This window comes from Prionailurus viverrinus, chromosome E1, assembly GCF_022837055.1.
Source record: "Prionailurus viverrinus isolate Anna chromosome E1, UM_Priviv_1.0, whole genome shotgun sequence".
Lineage (NCBI taxonomy): Eukaryota > Metazoa > Chordata > Mammalia > Carnivora > Felidae > Prionailurus > Prionailurus viverrinus.
This window is the reverse complement of record NC_062574.1, coordinates 12,925,516-12,933,237: the sequence shown is the minus strand read 5'-3', so window position 1 is coordinate 12,933,237 and position 7,722 is coordinate 12,925,516. Positions and strand designations below refer to the sequence as shown.

The 7,722-nt window shown below is 55.3% G+C and overlaps 1 non-coding gene across 1 annotated transcript; it reads right to left on the bottom strand.

Annotated features, from left to right (window-relative positions):
• Positions 1–6,765: 6,765 nt before the first annotated feature.
• On the bottom strand, positions 6,766–6,918 carry LOC125152244 (5.8S ribosomal RNA). Its single transcript, XR_007147100.1, has one exon. It is a non-coding gene; the product is annotated as a 5.8S ribosomal RNA (ribosomal RNA).
• Positions 6,919–7,722: the final 804 nt, after the last annotated feature.

Below are 7,722 nucleotides of genomic sequence, written 5' to 3'. Positions count from 1 at the left end.
TGAATATTTGTCTTATGTATTTTAGTGTTCCTATGTTATGTGCATAGATATTTGTAATTTTTATATCCTCTTGATGTATTGTTCCATTCATCATCATATAGTGCCTTTCATTGTCTCTTGCTACAGTCTTTGTTTTTAAAGCCCATGTTGTCTGATATGAGAATTGCTACAACTGGCCCTTCGTGCACTTTCATTTGCATGGTGTGTGTGTTTGATCCCTTCACCTTTTCTTTATAGGTTTGAAGTGAGACAGTTACAGGCAGCATATGATGGGTATTACATTTTTTTTTATCCATTCAGCCATCCTATATGTTTTGATTGGAGCATTTGGACGATTTACATTTAAAGTAATGATTAGTAGGTATACACTTGTTTCTTTCTTCTCTAGATTTTTTTGTGGTTAGATGGCTTTGCTTAGTGTTATACTTGACTTTCTATTTTTTTGTGTAACTATTATAGGTTTTTGATTTGTGGTTACCATTGTTATCATATATAACTTGGCTTTTGAGTGTTCCTTTATTTTTCAGAGAAAGAGAGACACAGACACACACAGAATCCAAGGCAGGCTCCAGGCTCTGAGCTGTCAAACACAGAGGGCTCAAACCCATGAACTATGAGATCATGTTCATAATAACTTTTGAAGTGTCTAGCAGTCTATATTAGGTTCGAACACATTGCAAGCACTAAATTTTTACTCACCCTCAATGTTTTTTTTTTGTGATGTCACATTTTACATCTTTTTATTTTGTGTATTCTTGGACTCATATTTGTAGATACAATTGAATTTTAATCACTTTCATGTTTTAACCTCCATACTGGCTTTAAAAGTGGTTGCTCTAGGGGCGCCTGGGTGGCTCAGTCGGTTGAGCCTCGGACTTCGGCTCAGGTCACAATCTCGCTGGTCCGTGAGTTTGAGCCCCGCGTCGGGCTCTGGGCTGATAGCTCAGAGCCTGGAGCCTGCTTCCAGTTCTGTGGCTCCCGCTCTCTGTCCCCGTCTCAAAAATAAACGTTAAAAAATAAAAATTAAAAAAAGTGATTAATCTATTTTACCATATATTTCTTTACCTGTGAAATTTTTCCATTTCATGAATTTCATATTCCTAATTATGTAGGAATTTCTACAAAATATTTCTATTTTGTAGAAGGCTGGTTTAAAGGTGACGAATCCTTTACCTTTTGTTTGGGAACCTAGGTCTCCTTCTGTTCTGATAGCCTTGCTGGATCCAGCATTCTTAGTGTTTTGGTTTTTTTTCTTTTAGCACTTTCAAGTATGTTTCGGCTGACAAGTCAGCTGATGGCCTTATGGGAATTTCACTTGCATGGAACTTTTTTATTATATCTGCTACCATTTTCTCTTTATCATTACTTAACTATTTTAATCGTTATTTGTCATTTTGTAGGCCTCCTGGACCTGGATGTATGTGTGTTTTCTTCCCCAGATTGAGGAAGTCTTCAGCTATTATTTCTTCTAATAAGTTTTTCCCCTTTCAGAGCCTCCTTATATGTGAATGCTATTACACTGGATGTTGTTGAGTTCCGTTACCTTTCCTCATTTATTGTTATTTTTCTTTTTGCTGCTCAGCTTGGATGCTTTCCAATACATTGTCTTCCACTGGTTCCCTGTAGTGTATTTTTTATTTTATTAATTGATTTCCTTATTTTTTCTATTTTCTTTTTGTTGAAATTGAAATTCTCACTTACTTCATCCACTCTTTTCCCAAGTCCAGCGAATATCTTTATGACCATTGCTTTGATTCTTTATCAGGCATATTTGCTTATCTCTTTCATCTAGCTTATTTTAGTGATTGTATCTTGTTCTTTCATTTGGGAACTATTCCTGTCTCATTTTGCCTAACTCATTGCATTTGTTCCTATGTATTAGGTCAGCTGTGTCTCCTGGTGTTTAAAGTAGCCCCCCTGGTCACTAGAACCAGGTGCTGCTCCAGTCCCCCTCTGTGTGCTGCATGCTCTTCCCATTTTGGCTGAGCCTTGATTGTCTCTATCCCAGCCTGTTGCAATGACTAGCTATGCTTGCTCTTGTGTACTGCGGAGTAGGGGGGTTAGTGTTCTCACTGTTCAGCTCAGGCCCAAGGCTGCTGTGAGCTCATTTAGTGGGCAAGGCTAGAAGTCCAGTTGACTGTCTTCAATTGAGATTTCTGCCAGAACTGCAGGTACATCAAAGGGAAAGGCTTTCTCCCTGCAAGTCTGATTCTTATTGGTGTATGGGCTAGTGGTCTACAGTTAGCATATCTACCACAGCTGTTGGAACACTGACTGGGGCTTACTACCTCTGCAAACACTAAGCCACGAGTATGCTGGAACTGAGGGCACTGTGGTGTGCAGTTATCTGATCCCCTCCCCAGGGTAGGAGTCACTTTGGAGTGCTACTTGTCCCTGCTGGATGTACAGGGTGCTGCCTGCTAAGTTGAGTGGGTTGAATCACCGTAGCCAGAAAGGAACGTGGAAGCTGGGTGTACAATGTTAGCAAGGTACATGGAGAGTGTTATCATTGGATCCTGCAAGTTTCCAGCTACCTAAGGCTGGAGAGAGGAAGAAAAATGATGCCCACAACCACTTTTTCCTTCCTTGAGAAATCTCTTGAAGATTTCTGCCCCTCCAGAACACATTCTAAGACTAGTAAATCTCATCCACCTGTATCTCACACTCTTTTAAAAACTGTTGTTTCTGTGTTCTCTCAGAGCTCAGCTATTCTGAGTTTCCCCTACTGCCCTTTATGCTTCTGACATACACCTTCCATTTATAGTGTCACTGGAAGTTTCATTCCCAACTGCAGCTCCACCCCTCCTATACCTTTTCAATCCTCTCCAGAATTAGTTGTGGAGGGTCACTCTGCCAGTCTCTATATGCAGATGTAGCCATTATCTTAGTGTGTCTTTGGGCTGAGGTGAACTGAAGATCCTCTTTGCTTGCGTCTTCCCTGAATTTCCCTTAATTTTTAAAATTATATGTAAAACAAACACCTGAGACAGAAAATGTGACTATAAATAATAAAATGGTGTTATATTCAGCCTTTTGATATATCTGTAGAGAGAGAATTTAGTCTTTTAGATGAAAGATATAGAGAGATATAAGATACACAGAGATTTCTGAGATAAGAAAGAAAACTGAAATTTCAAATATAAACTCAAGAGAAAATTGCATAAGAACTACCTGTCATTTAAGCGGTACTTATATAAGGGTTTTGCCTCTTAAGGAAGAAATTTTTCTAACACAATTCTTTACATACTACAGATTATTTTACAGTTTCCATGTTAAAAAATGACGTGTAAAGAACGGATTAACTGTGGAGTTCATGCCCTGAATTGGGACAGGATACATGTATCTGGCTTTACTTACACATAAACACAATAATGGAAACCTTGCAAGCCACACAGGATCTGTGTATTTCAAAGCTGTTTGTATTATTAACCTTTTCACATTCACTTTGTGATGGTCCTGGATGGTTAATAAGGCCGGAAGGCTTGAATTCTTTCATCTCAAACATTTTATTTTATTATCTCCATCCCCCTCACAGAAAACAAATGGAGCTGGATACATTCTAAAAGATTTTTTTTCTGATAGGGCCCAAATGCTGTCATTTCTACTAATACTTTATACAGATACTCTTACATTTTACAGCGTGATATCTCAGTATATGAAAATTTCTGTAACACTGGTTTTTAATTTAAAAATTTCATAAAGATCAACATGATGAAACCTAAGCTTACGTTTCATCTATTCCAACATTTCAAAATTTTGTACACACAAGCAATAACATTGTTAAAAATCACAGCTACGTCGTCTATATGGTAAGCTTCACTTCTTTTAGACTTCGTGTGTGAGCCATCTTATTGCATACAGTAATGGCCAAGAAGCATTCCTTCCTCACCTAGAACACTTGATCACTTGTTTTAGTTCTGGGAAAAAAAAGGAGCCCCTGCGTTTTTAAGTTTCCATATTTCATGTTTCCCCCCCCAATGTGAAGTTTATATTCATCTTTATACTCCCCACACATCCCAGTTTTGAAATAATGTACAACATAATAAACACTTGTACTGTTACACTACCCATCTTTGGAACTAAAATAATTGACTATACTTAGGATAGCGGTAGAACGAACTTCAAAGCGGGGGTGTGCGCCGGGAGGGGGGAGAGCGCGGTGACGGTCTGCTCCCTCGGCACCGGGATTCGGCGAGCGCTGCTGCCGGGGGGCTGTAACACTCGGGGGGTGGGCCCGCCCTCGGGAGAGAGCGGGGCCCCCCCAAGCCACCTTCCCCGCCGGCCTTCCCAGCCGTCCCGGAGCCGGTCGCGGCGCACCGCCGCGGTGGAAATGCGCCCGGCGGCGGCCGGTCGCCGGCTGGGGGGCGGTCCCCCGCCGGCCCCACCCCCGGCCCCGCCCGCCCGAGCCCACCTCCGGAGAGGAGGGACGGCGGGGGAGGGAGGGCGGGTGGAGGGGTCGGGAGGAACGGGGGGCGGGAAAGATCCGCCGGACCGCCGGCACGGCCGGACCCGCCGCCGGGTTGAATCCTCCGGGCGGACTGCGCGGACCCCACCCGTTTACCTCTTAACGGTTTCACGCCCTCTTGAACTCTCTCTTCAAAGTTCTTTTCAACTTTCCCTTACGGTACTTGTTGACTATCGGTCTCGTGCCGGTATTTAGCCTTAGATGGAGTTTACCACCCGCTTTGGGCTGCATTCCCAAGCAACCCGACTCCGGGAAGACCCGGGCCCGGCGCGCCGGGGGCCGCTACCGGCCTCACACCGTCCACGGGCTGGGCCTCGATCAGAAGGACTTGGGCCCCCCACGAGCGGCGCCGGGGAGTGGGTCTTCCGTACGCCACATTTCCCGCGCCCCACCGCGGGGCGGGGATTCGGCGCTGGGCTCTTCCCTGTTCACTCGCCGTTACTGAGGGAATCCTCGTTAGTTTCTTTTCCTCCGCTGACTAATATGCTTAAATTCAGCGGGTCGCCACGTCTGATCTGAGGTCGCGTCTCGGAGGGACGCGCGCGCACGCGCGCGCGCCAGGAGGAGCCCCCGCGAGGCCAGGGCGGTAGGGGCGACGAGAGGACCGGAACGCCGGCCCCGGGAAGAGGCCGCGCTCCGCAACCCGCCCGGTTTCTCCGGGCCGACACACCCAACGACGCAAGAACCCCAAACACAACGCCCGAGCCGCCCCCCCCCAACCGACGACCCCCCCCACCCGGCAACGCACCCACAACCCCCTCTCCTCCAAACCCTCCGCGAGGGAGGGAGGGAGGGAGAGCGAGGGAGCGCGAGAGCGCGCGGGAGGGGAGAGAGAGCCGGGAGGGGAGCGGGGACGGGGAAGGTAAGGGTGCGCACGCGGGACTGACGGCGGAACGGCGGGCGGGCAGGCGGGAGCACGGGCCGGCGGCACAGGCGGGAGCCCTGCCGGGGTTGGAAGGCAGAGGGGGCGGCGGAGGAACGGGGGGGTTGGGCAGGGCCGAGGCGCGGGACGCGCCGCCTCGCGACGACCACCGGAGGCGGGGAACCGCGGCGAGCGGCGCGGGGCGGGGGAGCGGGGGGGGGGGGAAGCGGGCGCGGGCGTGGGGGGGGTCCGAGCGCGGCGGTCGCCCCCGACCGCCGGCCCTTTTTCCCCCCTACGCGGCACACCCGGCCTTCCCCCCCCCACACGTCCCACGTGCCCCGCGCGCGCTCCCGCCGCGGCCCCCGGCCGGGGCCGGCGGACGGCGCGGCACGCCTCCAACCACGGAAACCCCCGCGGAGAACCACACCGCCCCCGCGACAACGCGGGCTCGGGGCACGCAGTGCGGCGCGGCCGCAACCCGGGGGGAAGCGCGCAGCGGCGGGCGACGCCGCGGCGTCCCGCGGGCCGCCGCCGGGGCACGCATCCCCGGGGCGCAGCCCCGCGCGCGACTCGGCCTCGGCGCGAGCCGCCCCGACAGGGCAAAGGGGGCCGGGATCGCCAGCGGGGAGCCGGGGCGGGGCCGCGGCTCGGGCCCCGGACGCACGGCCGCGGACCGGGAGAGGAGGGGGCCACGGCCCGACCGCCACGGTCACCGCCTGGGGCAAGGCGGCGAGACCGACGGCGCTCCAGATCCGCACCTCCACCCCCCACGACGGCCCACGGGACCGCGCGGCACGGGGCACCGCAAAACCCTCCCGAGACCCGGGCGGCGATCCCAAAGACCGCGTGCGGCACGAGGGATCTCCCCCAGAGGGACCGCGGCGGCGGCCACGGCCCTCGGGTGCGAGCTCTCCTCGCCCTTCCCTTTTCTCGCGGGCGGCGACCGGCCTCGGCCTCTCCCCCCCACACACACACACCTTTCCCCCCCAACCACCCCCCACCACCGCCCCACGGGCGCCGGCCCCCAGCCCCACCCCCGTCCCATGCCCTCCCACGTCCCACACACGCGTCACCGCCGAGCGGACCCGGCGGGGCGAGGCGGGGGCGGGAGGGGGGGGCTGAGGGAGGCGGCGGGGACCGGACACACGGGGCCGGGGAGGGGGCGGGGAGGAGGAGAAGGAGGAGGAAGGAGGGAGGGCCGGCAGCGGCGGCCACCGTCGTCTGCACTTAGGGGGACGGAGGGCCCGGCGGCCAGGACGACCCTGTCCCCGGCCCGCGGACGACCCCGCACACCGTACCGCCGCGCAGGCGGGCGTGGCGGGGCGCCCTCGGGCGGGGCGGGCGCCGGCACCGGCAGGGCGGGCCCTGCGAGGGAACCCCCAGCCGCGCCATACCCCCGGGAGAGACACCCACCCGGGGGAGGCGATTGATCGGCAAGCGACGCTCAGACAGGCGTAGCCCCGGGAGGAACCCGGGGCCGCAAGTGCGTTCGAAGTGTCGATGATCAATGTGTCCTGCAATTCACATTAATTCTCGCAGCTAGCTGCGTTCTTCATCGACGCACGAGCCGAGTGATCCACCGCTAAGAGTCGTACGAGTTTTTGTGATCGCCGGGAGGGCCAACCCCAAAAAGGGGCGCCCCCCCAACCTGGCACAGCACATCCCCGAAGGGTGCCTCCGGCCGGCCAGCAAGAGACAACAAAGACCAGACTCCGAGAGGTCGGAAGGGTTGGAACGACAGGGCAAGTCCGGCAAGCCCGCCCCGCCACGCGGACGCGCGGGGCGAGCTCGGAACAACCCCACAGGCGCCCAGGGGGTTCCCGCCTGTCCCCTCCCCCCACACACACCCCCAAGGGACACGGGGCGCACGCACACGCACACGCTCACGCACCACCCGGCAGCCGCCGGGCAAGCCCCCTCCCGGCAACCGGGGAGGGCCGTGGCGTGGGCGCAAGCGCGGCGGCACCCCGGCCTGGGGCGCGGCAGGGGGCGGGCAGCGGAGTCTGGAGGAGACACGGGAAGACCAGCCTCCACGGCTCCCCACGGGCCCGACCGCCCCCGACCCGAGGCGGACGGGCGACCCCCCAAGGGTCTTTAAACCTCCGCGCCGGGACGCGCTAGGTACCTGGACAGGGTGGAGGCGGGCGAGGTGGGTGGGGGACGAGGGAGCAGCCCGCAACACCGCCAACCACCTCGACGCCGACCCCCCCGGGGCCGCGGCCAGACCCACATAAGGGCAAACCGAGAGCCCCGACGCTGCCGGCCCGTGACGGAGGCTCCGACGGGGCTAACCCGCCCCCACAGGACCGCCGCCGCCCGACGCCCCCCGCTTCCACCCCGCCCCCACGACCCCCACACGACCCTTCTCCTCCCCCCCCCATCCAGGGCCACCAGG